Raw genomic sequence first — 16,755 nt, forward strand, 5'->3', positions numbered from 1 at the left:
GAGACAGAACAGCTCAGCAGAATACTACTCTGCTAAAGTATTGAGCACCAAAGTAATGCTAAAGTATTCCCTGATGAGGTTTTGCTTGCCAGTGCAACAATACCATAGCCTGGATGATAACTAGTGAATACCTTCTTCTCCATCATGACCATTGAGAGTAAAATTGTGGTAACTTGAACCTGTCATACATCATGGAAGAAAGGATGCTCATTTTCAGATTATTGTATCTTTGCATGAACTCTACCAATTTAAAATGTCATCCTTCAGAGTTATGTCCTCTACAGAAATCTTTCAATGTGTAATTTCACTTTTGCAAGTTACAGTTTGGGAGTCTATGAACCTGGGTCATTTTATTCTGCTGAATACAGCTAAAAATCTTAACAAACTATTGGAGTGTTACTGCAGTCTTGCTCAACTATTTTGTATTTCTTGCAGCAAAGCTCAGTGAATCATGTAAAAACAGATTGTTTTGCTTTGCTTTGGAAGAACACACTTCTTAATGAATGATGTGTGCATAAAATATGTTGGAAACCAACATGTTATTCTGCAATGGGACTCTGTTTCTGATGGGAGCTTCTAGGGGCTGTACTAATACTGGTAATAAATAACAGTAACAACCCCAGTACACAAGCTTAGCAACACTGCTGGTTTTAGAGTTACACAAATATCTTGAGGGAGATGAAGTACCTTCATGTATATTCATTTTTTTTTTCTCTGTCCTGTTCTTGTGAGTTAATAACAATGACTCTTTCAATCAGGAATTTGACTTGAGTCCATCAATTCATGTCACAATACAATATCTTCACAATGACGAAGACCAAATAACCATCAGATATTGGCTGATTTGTAACTCTTAATACAGAGATGAAGAGTCAGCTTGCCCTTCATTCCAAATTGAAGAGTCTTATATACAAAAGTGGAAATAAAAGAAATAATCTAGTATGTTAGTATTTTTTCTTCTGAAGGAATTTCTTTTTCTAATTGACAAAACAATAACCAGTTTCAATTCATTTTATGCAAAGTCCATCCACAGTAGCCAAATAAATTTGGTATAACAGACTCTGCAATGATTAATAAACTTTTAATATTTCTCTAGGTTTTGTTACGTATCACACTGTTAGAGTGAGGATTTGTTCTAACGAAATCTAGTTCCCCTGTCATTGCTGATTCTCTTTATACTAAACCCATTTGAATTCTGATTTTGCAAATCCTGCTCACATCAGTAATGCCTAGATCTGAATGGTTTCCATATGAGGAAAGAGCAAATACATTAAGATTCTGAAGCATGGGAAAAAGATGACTGATAGGGGGAAATGACAGAGGGCTTTAAGTTTTAAACTATATGCAGAATGTGAACAGAGACTGAATATTCACTCCATCTCATAGTAGAAAAACCAGTAGACATATAATGAAAGCATTAAGGAGTAAGTTCTACACCACAGCGGAGTATTTTTTTCCACTCAATATATAATTCTTTTATAGACCTCATGGCCACAGGATTTCATGGAAGTCAAAATTATGCATGAATGTAAAAAGAAACAAATTAATGGAGGGTAAATCAACTGGTGTTTATTAAACATGACTTGCCAGAAAGAAATTCTGGACCAGGAAGTTCTGAAACCATTGATTACTGGAAAGTTTGCTAGACAAAGACAATTTTGTATATGCTTTTGTTTCTTTCCTCTTTGCCTACATGCCTGCTACTGCCCAGTCTCAGAAATAGGATGGTCGGTATCGAGTATTTTGGTCTGATAGGTCTTCTCCCATAACATGCAAGTCATCACATTCATCAACCTTAGATATCTACAGTACTGAATTCCTGTGTGTGAGTCATCCTCACAGTCATATAGGAGCAACAGACACCCCTAGAATATAGATGTTTGGACTGATTCAGGCATCTATATTGGGCAGGAGTGAATTGAAATGTAAAAATATATATTTCTACCTATCAATACTAAAGAAAATATTAACATCTATCTCAAGTGAGGGCATCTATTCCATAGATAAGGTCAGATATGTATGAGTCCTATTATCATAGCCTTTTGCAGATGACAATGAAAAGATTTTTCCTCCTAGCCCTTATATTTGTGCCTTATTTTACATTCAATCCAGCAGAACAAGGCACTACAAAAAAAAAAAAAAAAAAAAAAAAAAAGAAAAAAAAGAAAAGAAAGAAAGAAAAGGGATCTGTATCACCATATTTTTCTTCACCAAAAGAATCATGAAGGATGGTTCATAATCTGGCTCAATTTTTATAAAACATTTGCACACAGGCTTCGGTCCTGTTGAAATTATTAGAATTAAGAATGTGTTTAAGATCTTTGCTGATCACCAGAGTGAAATATGGTAGAATGAAAGCCACCAAGATGTCTGAGACATTGAAATATAGTTCAGTTCCATTAATAGCAAGTCTCTGTTTCTAGTGGAACTGATCTGACAAAGAGAAGCAAAACTACTCCGGTATATAAAAAGGCTTTCCATTGTGCTGTTAAATTCTGATATATATTATTAAATCCCACTGAGACTTTTTAGATCAAAGGAACTTTGTACTTTCATTATGTAGGCCCTTCTATGGAGAAAAGAAATTGCCAAATATCCTGCAAGGCGATCTGAAAATATGATCTTTCAGAGCAATTTTGACTTTCTTGCTTTCTCATTTATTTTTTTGTGCTGTATCCAAAAACTCTTCTAATATGCCACATCCAGCTACAGAGCTAACACATAACACAGAAACCTACCGTGTGCTTCAGATGTTGCCCATGCAATTGCAGATCACCGTTGTGGAGTTAAATGGGGAGATACCATGACACACTAATATCTTTGCCATGCACTTTTCAAACTACATTGTTACTCTTTCCGATTACAAATTTAACCTTTTCCACATTTTCTTCTAAAAAGATATGTTGCAGTTTTAAAGACACAGTTGTGGATACATATTACAATCTCACGAATTCCATGAAAAAAATGATGTGCATTTTTAAGTTCTCAGCCATCCAGGCACCATTTTTCTTTTTTACTGGAGGAACGAAATATCACTCATTTGGGACATTGTGTCTGAATTAGCAACATTACAATTGCAATTATGGTGAAACTTTGTTACACATTTTGCTTAGTAGTAAGTTCAGGAGGTGGACCTCAGAAAGACTTACGACAGTAAGTCTATGTTTTACCACATTTAGCCCTTCGAGAAGTATTTGGGCATGTGGTGTCCAATTAGGTCCATCACAGTCATACCTAGGGTCCTATTAGGCCATGTAAAGCTAAATGCTGTGCCATTTACACACCTGTACATGCATGTAATACAAATTGTCAAATCAGTGTAACACTGGATTTTGCTTATTAGACACAAATAATGTTCACTCTGGGGATGGTGTTTGGTGACATTTTCAGTATGTGGCTGTATCATTCTATATTCGCGGAAGTTCTGTCTATTCCAGAAAGGTCTGTTACTGTGAACAAAGAGAAATACAGAACAGAACACTGTCTTTCCTTTTGCCTTTAAATATATTACTGTTTTACACATCAGAGAAAGAGAGTATATACCAAGGCAGGGGAGGGGGGGGGGAGAAGGGAAACAACTCTCTAAAAGACTCTCTAAAAATCCTCTCTAAAACTGTGAATAGGGACACTCAATTGATAACAAGGAATTTTGACTTCTAGTCTAATTTTCTCCAGTTAACATTTATCGGAAAACACAAAAAAAGTCTTTAAATGGGTAAACAAAGCTTGTGTCTCCCGTCTCCCTTTTTCTTAAGAAGCACTAACCATTAAATTGCATGGTCACATCTTGTTTCTTTTTTTCTAACTCACTCTTGGGCACAGTAAATCTTGTATCTGCTTCCCAGTTGGAGAGGTAGGAGGTTCCTCTACCCTCCCCTATTAACCCTCCTGACATAAATTCTGGTTGTCATCCACTCTCCTGGGAACAAGGAAAAATGGGTCTGATGCCATCTGTCTGAGGAAGGAAAGGAAACCAGTTTCCTGACTTCCTGTGCAAGCGGTCTAAGTACTATCTTATTATATTAAAAACCACCTCTGCAATTACTTACTCATCCTATGTCCTCACATTAGGGCTTTTCTCAGATGGATTTTGTAAGAGTCATCATCTTTCTATGCATTAGATGCTCTTTAATGGCCCATATGTAGTCAGTCAAAGGCTCAGATGGGGAAGCAGCTTTTTGCATTGTCTTGATTAGGTTTAGGTAGAAAGTAAACACTGAAGCACCAGTTCAGTTCCCTAGTTGATTCAAGCTGTCCTGATGTGAAATGCCCTAAAGCTGCTGGACATACACATGTATGTACCAAAAAAAGCTGTACCCTTTCAGACTGGAAGGAAAAACCATACAGGATACCCAGTCTTGAGAAAAGACCTCAGACACATACATTAAAAAAACTGAAATAATCTCTGAATTTCTCAGGGTAGTGCTGTTTCCAGCTGAATCTAATGCAAAACAGACCCCAGAAGTCAAGTAGAGATTCACCACAAAAGTTTGAGATTTGAAGGCATCTCCATGAAGTTTATTTCTATTGCAGCTTTCAGCTTTTGTGCTTCAGCTTCATTTAAGTCCTAACTCAAGTATCTAAGAGTCAATATAAGATAAATCCCTTTTGGGATCTGACCTTTAAATACCAAGTCAAGCACTACATTTGCCTTGCATTGCGCAGCTGCAGTACTTGAACACACTAAGGAAGGAACTGTCTACCAGGAGCAAAAGTACCAATCTACATGTTTGTGCAGTGGTGATAGTTCACTGGAAATGGATGAAGCCAAGATTCTGCCAAAATTTTATTCTTTTTGCTCTAGTTACCCTGAACATAGATTCACAGATTCAGAAGGTTATGAAGAGCCAAGGGAAAACCTTAAACATAAGCTCCTTTATATTCTTCTACACTCCATAAACTCTAAACTTGCCTGATGATATCTGGCACATCTGACTCTTTCTTACTATACAGAGGGTCTGTTCTCTCAATACTATGTAAAATTACTCATCTTGTTAAGCATGTGAATCTGTAACGTCTGATAATCATTCTTGTTTATCTATATGTCTTCATCTAAACAATACTTCCAAAAGTCAATTCTTACATTTATTCAAAGCACTGAACATCCAAAACATAAAATTTCTAAACTGGGAATGCTGTCATTTCTGAGATCAGCAGCAAAGGTTGGTTTGCAAGCCTAACTGGAGTTTTGATTTGCTTCGGTGCCATACAATAGTTTGGCTTTTAAAGTATAAAATTGCTCTTTTAGTACGTCTAATTAAACTTCTAAGACTACTTGGCAAGCTTAAATTTCACTTGTTGCAATCAGCAGCATGGTGATTATTTATGATTTCATGAAGATTGCTTCCATCTGTACTTCAGAGCAATTAGGGAGTTTATTCATAATTCATTAATTTTAAAGACATGTACATAAAACAGGATTCTGTGGTCTAACTTTATGTGTTACAACTTAATGACACTTAAGAATACCTGACAATTACCCATGTTTAAACAAACTAACAGTTTATATAAGCGAAATAGAATTTAGCAGCCAGCACTAGAATTAAACCTCGTGACTCTTAGTTTTGTGTTTTGTTTTGCAACATATATACAGCACACTGCCTTTTTCAAGGCTGTTACATCTTACCTTTTGTGATATGCATTTAAGACAGTTTCTAAGTATTAGAAAGGAGAATGCAGGGAAAGGGTAAGAAAGAAGGGTAGATGATCTCACTTCTTCCTGTCCAGGAATTCTTGCAAGTTCTCAAGACTCCCAATATTGGAAACAAGTTGCAGGAAGAGTTGAGGAGTATCAATCTAGTCTAGTCTGGTATTTCCAGTGTTCTTTGATGAGTAACACCAATTGTGATGCAGAGATAAGCCATACTTACAGTAAACACAGTTACTGCAGTTAAATGCTGGTAAAATCATAGGTAAAGGGCAATGCAGAAGAAAAAGTGAGACACATTGGTCAAGATTAAATAAGTAAGTTTTATAATATGGTCATGGCTTTAAAAACAAACAAACAAACAAACTTGAGGTTTCACATTGGAACTGGAATAGTATTTGAAATATCATCTCACCTTTAATGCAATTTCTCTGTAGTCATCTTGGGGAAAATCGGATGTAGTGTGACATTTAAAGGTTGAGCACATCAGTCAACCTTCAAGTGAGTTGCACAAGAGCTGAATGTCAATTATTATTAGACATTGTGCTTATGGTGCATGTCGGGATCTTACTCTATCATACTGAGCACACAGATATCCAGAAATTTCTGTTTATGTGTTACATGTTAACATGATTTGTGTTGTGTTCTATTCATCCTGAATTTCTTCAATATGGGTGAAACATGTCATTTGTTTCCGTAGTTTGGACTAACAGCACAAATGAAGTTCTTATGACCTATTTATCTCATACAACACAATACCATGCACGTCAAAATATTTAAACATAATCAGACATGGGCCCTTACCCAAATTGAAATAATTACTAAAGTTTTGGAAAGTACTAATATTTTACCTCTCCAAAGCTCCAAATCAGTCCAAATCTTTATCGAAACTTGTCCCATCATATATATCTTTGAGTTTAATGTAACACAGACAAGAATAATGAATTTTTTTTGCTGGTATAAATCAACAGCCCTACAGACTGAACATGGTCTCAAAGCACATCTCATGAAAACTCAGCAAAATTATTATATGTCCAAGCACACGTTTTACATCAAGTAGCTGTCCCTGTGCATGAAAAAAAGTTGCTTGGCCACAGTTTCTTGTTATGAAGTTATGTTGTAGTGATTTCTGTAGATGAAAAATGCAATTATTATTAAATATAAAATACAGGTTTTTTGGGACTTCAGTATTACAAGATGGTGGCAAATGTGGAGAAAATAAGACTGATATAAATAAACTCAGGAGCTAAAAGAATTTACTACAGAGATGAGCTCCAATACTTAAGTATGCACAGCTTGTACAGATCATTGTAACATAAATTGAGCTTACTTTCTAACAGTTGGAAATCATTAGGATGGCACAAAACAAATTATTTCATGTTGTATTATGAGATAATCTTTGAGAATTCCTGTATTAATTTGCAAAGACTTTAGATGAACAACAGTAACCACTCCGTGAGTTTGTAGTATATCACCTAAGAAATTCTCCCTGATTTTTTTAAACTGACCTTGATTCTACAGTTAATGATATACTGCAGAGAACAACTCCTCATTGGTAGAAACCAATATAGATGATGTATCTCAGTACAGTATCTCTTTTTGGTTTTCTTCAATCCTTGTAGTCAAACAGAGCAGTCTCTCTGCCTGGCTCTTACTCCAGTGGTCCCTCGAGTGTTGCAGGTTCAAGCGTGTTTCCATACAACCATAGTTACATGTTAGCAACAGCACATGGGTATACAACCCCAGTGGTACAACATAAAATGGCTGTCACTGTTTGGCACTGCATAAAGCCAAGGGGTCAAGGCACAATTTTTTTTTTTGCATGCAATTTCTTGACTGCCACAGTTGTATATTTTCTCTGGCTGCTACATAACCTGGACACACTGATTTAATGACTTTTCCTAAGAGCAAAAGCCACTGTTATATTCAGAAAAATGGCTATATATTTAAAGTTTCCTTACATCAATATTATGACAGTACCCACATTGTTTTATAGACCCATGCTGACAAGCCATTAACTTTGTTTACATTAGAGCATGGCTTAAGTTGGAATTTGGAGTTGGATTTCAAATACCCCAATATCCACAGATGTTAAGAGAGGGTTCTTTGGCTTAACTTATTGAGGAATAGTACAATATTTGGAATGGGAGTTAAGTGTGATTTTGAATTTATGCCAATCTTGAGGTGTTTTGTATCAGAAGCTTAAAATGTGGTTCTTCCAGAACAGGGGTGCCCTATTCAAAGAATGCTATGTTTTTAAGTCAAAATTACATTGCAGAGTGGGCAAATACTTGCTGAACAGTAGGAATTCTTACGGTATCATACCTCATTTTTCAGCCTGTTCTACATATTTTGAAGAAAAACAATTTCTTTGACTTCAGTAAACTTTCTCTTGATACCCCATATTGTGTCAAGAGTTGAGGGCTCTATGGGACATTTGGCTTGAGTTTCCGGTCTTGTCACAGATGTTCCTTTGAGACACTGTCAAGCTACATCATGATGACTAGTCTCATGGTGGAAGAAGAATAATTCTATTATAGCTCCCTCCAGTTTGGTGGAGATAGACATTTGCATGAAATAGTGATCCTTCCCTGCAGAAACAAGTACTGCAGAACAAGACTCTCATCATTAACACATCTATACTGTAAAATTGGGCAAGGTAACAGGTAAATCGTTCTGTTCAAGGCTTACTAGCTCAGCCTAATGTCACATGCAGGCAGCTAGTCACCTTTCAGACACAAGTCTGATTGTTCTGCCCAGGCTTAAGATAGGCAGAGCAAGGTTTGACATGTTTTAAAGGAGCACCAGGCATGACATAAGTACAATGCCATTTCTCTTTACAGTGATTCAATCAAGAAGCATAATTAAAACAAACAAACAAACAAACAAACCAACAAGCAAAACACCTCCCCAAGCCCCAAACCATATACTAGAGTAGTATGTTATCATTTTTTTTTTCTGTTATTGAAAAAAGTGTCACTCAGTGACAACTGTCAAGCATGTGTTCACATCAGGGTAGGCTCTAAACAAAGCACCACTTTTCTTTCACAGAGAAAATAAACAGTGATGATTTGTATTTCTCACTTTGAAAAGCAAGTACATCTCATGTCCAATGGCTACACTTCAAAGACATCCCACATGAACCTTTTTTCATGTGACGACGTGTGGTATGATAGAGATGACTAGGCCAGTTCCTAAGAAGTGGGACATAGTGTGTTAAAATGTACTCTGTGAACAGAGATTTATGAAAGATCTGAAGACTTATAAAGTAAATAACCTATATTTCACAAATATATACAATGTACAGACTATTTACCAAGAAACTTGAAACGACTGTCTTGGAAAGGTTCCAGTTTGTCAAGTTGTGGAGAGTCTCTGGCTGTGTGCTGTGAACAAGCCAGGGCTTGATACGGCTGTGCTACACGGAAGGATTTCCCTGAGACACCAGAGACAAAAGGAAAGTAAATAGAAGCTGCTCTGCCCTCGACCCAGGCTGCAGGAGGGGCGTTGCCGCTGCGCATGAACAGTCTGTGAACAGTGCCCTGCAGCCAATCACCATAGTGGGGGGGGGATGAGTGACTGTGAGTGTAACCAATTGTAGCCTGCACTTGCCTCATGGCCTTTTGGTATAGAGTATATAAGGCTTGGAAAAACGTGGTCTCGGGGACATTGATATTCAGTGTTGTTTAAGAGTTCATTAAAGAGTACGGATGGTAAATTCACATTGAATTAGACTCCTTACTCTCGCCCGGCCCGCCCGTTCGATCAAAGAGCTTATGCCGGCGTCTGAATTCGTCGAATTTACTACCACTACATTTGGTAGCAGAGGATGGTTCGTTAGCAAAGCATAACGCTCCGGATCTACAAATGGTAGCAGAGGGATGGATCGTTAGCAAAGCATAACGCTCCGGATCGAAATTACTGCGGTAAGCAGCGTTCATAAAAAACGGAGCCAAGCCGGGGTGTGGGATAGTGTGCTTAGTCCGATATCAAAAGACGGGCACCTGTCGAGCTGGCCACTCGCATCCTACGTTAAGACCGCGCTGATAAGATAATGGATATTGAAACAGCCGCGGCACTGCTGACGACTATTCTCTCTAAGAGAGGTATTGAATCGTCACAGGAAAAGCTAATCACATTGATTTTTTTAGCTCAGAAGTGGGGACACTTTGGAGAAGTTCCACTTTTGTTTTCCCCAACGGAATGGAGATCAGTGGGGGACACTATGTGGGACAAAACTATCAGAGGGGAAGAAGAGAAAGAAATTAAATCTGTGAGAGAATTGTGGAAAACCGTATTAGAATCATTAGAAATTATGAAATCGGAACAACGTGCCGCCCTAAGAGCCGCGGAGGCGCTTGTCCCAGAACAAACCTGGACTGATAAATCTTGTCCAAAAGAAAAGAGGGGCCTGTGGGCTACTCTGTGGGGTCTGCCTGCCGTTCGGGGTGGTCGCGGGGTCCCGGCTCAGCCAATACTTTCACAATCCGATCTGCAACGCGGATTAGAAACTTCGCGGCTCGTAAACAAAGGACCGGAAGTTTCCCCCTCCGAGTCTCTGGGGCAATGTGCCAAGAAGGCGGAAGTGCAACTAGTCGACTGTCCGGATGTGGGAGGCCCTGAGTGCCGCCCTCCTCCTACCTCTCCGCCTCTGCCCTGCCCCGAGCCGGACGCCCCCCCTCCCTCCGAGAAAAACGTGGGGGCCCGGCCCGGACCGGCCGCGCCGCCGCCGCCGCCGCCGGGGCCGGGGCCGCCTCGAACTTTGCCTCCGCAAGCACCCGCGGAAGTTTTTTGTGAGCCTCCTCCTACATCATTGGGCTCACCCCAAGCAGTAGAGCAGTTACTGCAAGTCATTACCAACAAGCTTGAACAACTTAAGAGTGTCAAATGTAGAGAAAAATAAGGAACAAATTGAGTTTCAAAAACCAGCTTGCCCTTCACAAACAATGCAATCAAAGGTGCCTATAGATTCTACTGATCAGCCGCAGCCCTGACGTGGCAGATGGTCAGGGGTCATCAAAGATGCCATCCTAGAAGGTGATTGGTCTCCAGCAAAATTAGCCCTACCGGTAATTCAAAATATGAACACTCAGACAGCGGTGTGGGAACCACACGATTGGAAAATTTTGCAACAAGCAAAACAAATAATCACGAACTATGGTATACGTTCAGAAGCTACCGGACACAAAGAACATCTCCGAACCTGTATCCCAATCAGCGACCAACTGTGAACCAGGCTTCTTTCACCTCAACAAGCCAAGCACCGCAGGAAGCCTCGGAGTTGATGTGGAGACAGCAGTAGATATAACATTGACCAATACTGCAATTCATAGAATACCAACTAATGCTAAAGGACCTTTATTTCGACAAGATAGTCTCATTGGAGGCCTATTGATTGGCCGTTCTTCTGCTAGTATCAAAGGTCTTATAGTAATACCAGGTATAATTGATGCAGATTTCACAAGAACTGTTCAAATCCTGGCCTACACTCTGCATCCGCCAATTTTTATTCCTTCTGGGAGCAGAATAGCTCAGGTAGTAGCACTGGAAAACTGCCTACCAATGCTTCCAGGAGTTCCTCCAGCATCCTCAACACAAAGGCATGATAAAGGATTTGGATCGACCGGTCCTGCAGTTTGCTTCACCTCATCAATGACTCAGCGTCCCATGTTACGTGTGCAACTATTTCAGTCTGATTCTACTGTTGTTGTAGAGGTAAATGCAATGCTTGATACTGGAGCTGATGTCTCCATCATTAGTCAATTCAAATGGCCACGAAATCGGAAACTTCAAAAATCAATCTCTTCCACTGTTGCTGGAGTAGGGGGTCAAACTACTCCAAATATAAGTGTTGATCCCATTTCGATTAGTTTCCCTGAAGGTCAATGTGTTACCCTTAGGGTGTATGTAATGGAATTGCCAAGCAGCCTTGAGGCGCTTATTGGCCGTGACGTCTTGGGGCAACTTGGTGCTGTGTTAACTACTTCACCTTTTCCTTAGTGGTCACTGGAAAGCAGTTGCCCAACCCTCCATTGACCTGGTTAACAGATAGCCCAGTTTGGGTTGACCAGTGGCCATTAACAGAAGAGCGACTGCAAAAGGCACGTGAATTAGTAGAAGAGCAATTAGTTGCAGGCCATATCAAGCCTTCTACTAGTCCATGGAATACCCCAATTTTTGTAATACCAAAAAAGAGTGGAAAGTGGCGATTATTACATGACTTGCGAAAGGTAAATGATCAAATGCAAGCCATGGGTGCTTTACAGCCTGGATTACCATCACCTGTAATGTTACCAGAAAATTGGCATATTCTAATTATAGATTTAAAGGATTGTTTCTTTACCATTCCTTTACATGAACAAGATACACAGCGTTTTGCATTTACACTGCCTTCAGTAAACAAAGCAGAACCAGCTAAAAGGTATGAGTGGGTAGTGCTACCGCAAGGTATGAAAAATTCTCCTACACTGTGCCAAATGTATGTTGCATGGGCACTTCAACCTATTCGTGCATCATGGAAACAAACAATTATTTATCATTATATGGATGATATTCTGTTCTGTCAACAAGCTGAGTTCACAGAAAGTTCCATAGTCCAAATTACGATCAAACTCAAAGAAAAGGGGTTGGTTATAGCTCCTGAGAAAGTTCAAAAGTCTGCACCTTGGAAATACCTTGGTTGGTCCATTTGTGATGCACAGATTCGTCCACAAAAAATTGAATTACATACTGATTTACAAACATTAAATGATGTCTAAAAATTGTTAGGGGACATACAATGGATTAGAAATTGCGTAGGCATTACTAACAATGATATAGCACCTCTTACTTCACTTCTAAAAGGAGGTGATCCAGCTAAGAAAATAAGCTTAGAGTCCGTGCATCTCAAATGTCTTTCTGATATTATACAAAAAGTACAGACAAATTGGTCTAGCCGAAGACTTTCTGATCGACCAATTTCCCTCCTTATTAGCAATCTAGAACATCCGTGTGCAATCATCTGCCAGTGGCAAAACAAAAACGGGGAATTCCCCATAGATGTTGCTACAGATTCTTCCTTTTGTGCCTCTGTCAGATTGAAAACAGAAAATGATTTGCGATTATTAGAGTGGATTTTTCTCAGTGTCCAACCAAAATTCAGTATTCAAACGAGACCAGAAGCAATTGGAGAATTGATTTGAAAAGGAAGATCTCGAATATTAGAAATTAGCGGTCAGGAACCAGATGACATCAGTATTCCGATAAATGGAGCCGATTTAGAATGGTGGCTGAGACATTCGATGCCTATACAGAATGCATTATTAGGATTTATAGGCCAGGTACATTCACGACAACCAAAAGGTAAACTATGGCAATTCCTTAGAACAAATCAGTGGTTAGAGAGAAGCAAAGTAAAAGCAAAACCTGTTGAAGGCCTTACAGTATATACAGATGCAGGAAAACGAAGACACCAGGCAGCATGTGTCTGGCAAGAGAATAGTCAATGGAAACAGCATTTAATTGAAGGTTCAAAAGAGGATTCATTGCAGACTTTAGAGCTCACGGCAGTAATATGGGCCTTAAATAATTGGCTGAAATCTGCTTTAAATGTTGTCACAGATTCTTTGTATGTAGCAGGTGTAATACCCAGAATGGAAAATGCCCTGTTAAGACAATCGAATAATCCTCGATTAGGAAAATTGTTTGTACAATTGAGAGCTATTTTAAATAAAAGAAAAGAACCCTGCTGTGTGATTCACATCCGCAGTCATCAATGGAATCTTGGTCTAGGTGAAGGAAATCAAATTGCAGATAGTTTAGTAAGTTCAGTACAGCACATGCCTCCAACAGATAAATTCCAACAAGCGAGACAAAGTCATGAGAGCTTTCATCAGAATGCCAGAGGTCTCCAAAGACAATTCGATTTAACTTTAAATGAAGCAAGAAGTATTGTACAGGCATGTCCTCAGTGTGGAAGCCAGATGTTAGGTATAGGAATCGGTGTCAATCCTCGAGGTTTAAGAGCCTTAGAAGTATGGCAAATGGATGTGACACATGTGCCAGAATTTGGAAGACTTAAATATGTGCATGTCACAATTGATACTTTTTCAAAAATGATATGGGCTACTGCTTTACCAGGGGAAAAAGCACTACATGTATGTAAACATCTCACAGCTTGTTTTGCTGTAATGGGTGTCCCAGAAAAGATTAAGACAGACAATGGCCCTGCCTATGTTAGCCAGAAAGTTAGAACTTTTCTAATGAAATGGGGAGTGAAACACATTACAGGTATACCTCATTCCCCAACAGGCCAAGGAATCATCGAGAGAGCACATCAAATGATTAAAGGGTATTTGAGCAAACAGAAGCAGGAAGAGTTAGATTGTCAACAGCGTTTAGCAAAGGTGTTGTTTACCTTGAATTATTTATGTCTAACTGGAGATCATGAGGAGCCTCCTGTGATCATTCATCATTATCAGATCAGACTAGGAAGGAAAAACACTTTACCGGAATTCATGGTGAGATACCGTGATCCCACCACTGGATTGTGGAAGGGACCAGTACCTGTTATTTTTAATGGTAGAGGGTATATGTGTCTCTCCACAGATCAAGGTCCATTGTGGGTTCCAAGCCGAGCAGTAAAGCCGGAGTTGAAACAAACTCAACCAAGTCAACTCCCTGCAGCAGAACCCTCGGAGGTCACAGAGTGAGGTGTAACCTTTGCATTGATTTAGCTGTGACATGTATGCGTACTATAGTTATATAAGTAGAGCTTTAAACACCACTACCTCTTGAGTAAGTTTATCAACACCCAGCACATCGTTTGTTATAAGTTGAGTATCTTTAAAGCAAAGTTCTTGGAATTTGTTTAATCAATCCATTGTGATATTTAAATGGCAATGGAATACCTCAGGTTTATTGCAAAGTGCACTGTTTATGTTGATTGTTGTTGTTATTTATATGTTATGTATAAGTTGTTTTTTATCACATATCAAAAAAGGATTAGAACACACAGCTAATCAATCCTGGCTTGTCCAAAAAGAAAAAAAAAAGGAGGAATTGTGGAGAGTCTCTGGCTGTGTGCTGTGAACAAGCCAGGGCTTGATGCGGCTGTGCTACACGGAAGGATTTCCCTGAGACACCAGAGACAAAAGGAAAGTAAACAGAAGCTGCTCTGCCCTCGACCCAGGCTGCAGGAGGGGCGTTGCCGCTGCGCATGAACAGTCTGTGAACAGTGCCCTGCAGCCAATCACCATAGTGGGGGGGGGATGAGTGACTGTGAGTGTAACCAATTGTAGCCTGCACTTGCCGCATGGCCTTTTGGTATAGAGTATATAAGGCTTGGAAAAACGTGGTCTCGGGGACATTGATATTCAGTGTTGTTTAAGAGTTCATTAAAGAGTACGGATGGTAAATTCACATTGAATTAGACTCCTTACTCTCGCCCGGCCCGCCCGTTCGATCAAAGAGCTTATGCCGGCGTCTGGATTCGTCGAATTTACTACCACTACATCAAGTAATCTGTTTATCAGGTTTTTAAAAAGACCCGATATACATGGCACTGACAGAAATGGAATAAATATGTGGTAGGTTTTTGTGGGTTTTTTGTTTTTGTTTTCAGAAGGAGCAGGATGGTAACAGGAAATGCACTTTATAAAGCAATTAACAAATACTACTTTAAATGGAAAGTTGTTCCAAACAACTGGGCGGGGCGAGGGGGGCAGGGAAACCAATCTAATTTGGAAATGTGCCTGCAATGCACACATGCATAAATCTATTTTAAAACAGGCCTGCATAATGGACAACAATGTAATATAGAGTTCCCAAAGCAATCTCTAAATTATCTAGCCCAGGTCATGGCAACAGACATTAACCTGTGTTGAGGGACAGGAGTACCAGGGCTGGACCTCTTCCTTTAACCATTCCAGAGCTCCCAGGCAAGACAGAACTCATCTGCACAATTTTTCCATTTCCTATTAAAAAATTAGATTAAAAAGTAGTTGGAGGAAATAAGGGAAATTTTTAATATATTGGAATACTCCTTTACAAGGTTCTCTCAATGAAATAACATCAAACCAAGATAAGAAAATATTTTCCTTGGAAAAGGAAGAGAATTGAGGGAAAAGGCTTTAAAAATAACTTAAACATGGAAGATATTTTAAATGAAAGCAAAAATACACCTCCCACCTCAAAAAACAATTGCAAAAGATTGACCTAAAATTTCAAAATCTCTTTAATGTAATGACACAATTTTCAGACAATGCCTGTTTGGGGAATATCTTAGCTACTTTTCCTTCTCTTCTCCTGTTCCTATTTTTCTAGCTTTGGTACCTTTTGAAAGACACTGAATTTAGGCTCCTGGTCTATTTCATGGGTCTCTAACAAATTTAAATAATTTGAAAGAGAGTTTACTTCACTTTGTTACAATAGTCTAAAACATAAAAGTGATTTAAGTTAGGTGTGCAGACACAATCAAAAGAAGAAAACAGGTGCTATAAAACTGTTACTTATTCTAACAGAGCTGGTTCTAAGCTGACTTGTTCATGTATGGACCTCTACATCAATTTAGGTGAGGTGAAAACAAGTCTTAAAGGTAAAGCTCCCTGTTTCTTAATCACTTTTGATTATCAGCCTCTTGAGTATAACACCATGTGTTGCTAATTGGCTAATGTAATCAGCCCTGTGCAATAGCACTGATTCACAGTAGCTGAGGATCTGACTCATTCTCCTTCACTTACATTAAATATCTCCATGCCCCAGGTCTTTTGAATAACTGCAAGTATGACATAATTTTATTTTTCTGGAACAGCTGAAGTTCCTTTTCTGCTTGGAACGCTAACCCTTTGAATACTTCACTGTTGGATTTGGGATTATGGACAACACAGAGGGATCATTTACGACTTTAATAATTCATCCTAATCCTTGCCCAGGGAGAGCTGATACTTCCAATGCTAACTCACTGAATTTGCATTCACATGTCATGTAGTCTTTAGTTAACCCTTGGCAGGAAACTCCTAAATTAGTGGAGAAACAGTATTTACAACTGGGTCCATTAAAGTGATATTTCTGTCTCTAATAGCTTGCAAGTGAACACCTCAAGAAAGCTTGTGTTCCTATTTTCATGCTAT

This window comes from Patagioenas fasciata, chromosome 1 (genome assembly GCF_037038585.1).
Source record: "Patagioenas fasciata isolate bPatFas1 chromosome 1, bPatFas1.hap1, whole genome shotgun sequence".
In the NCBI taxonomy this organism is placed as follows: domain Eukaryota; kingdom Metazoa; phylum Chordata; class Aves; order Columbiformes; family Columbidae; genus Patagioenas; species Patagioenas fasciata.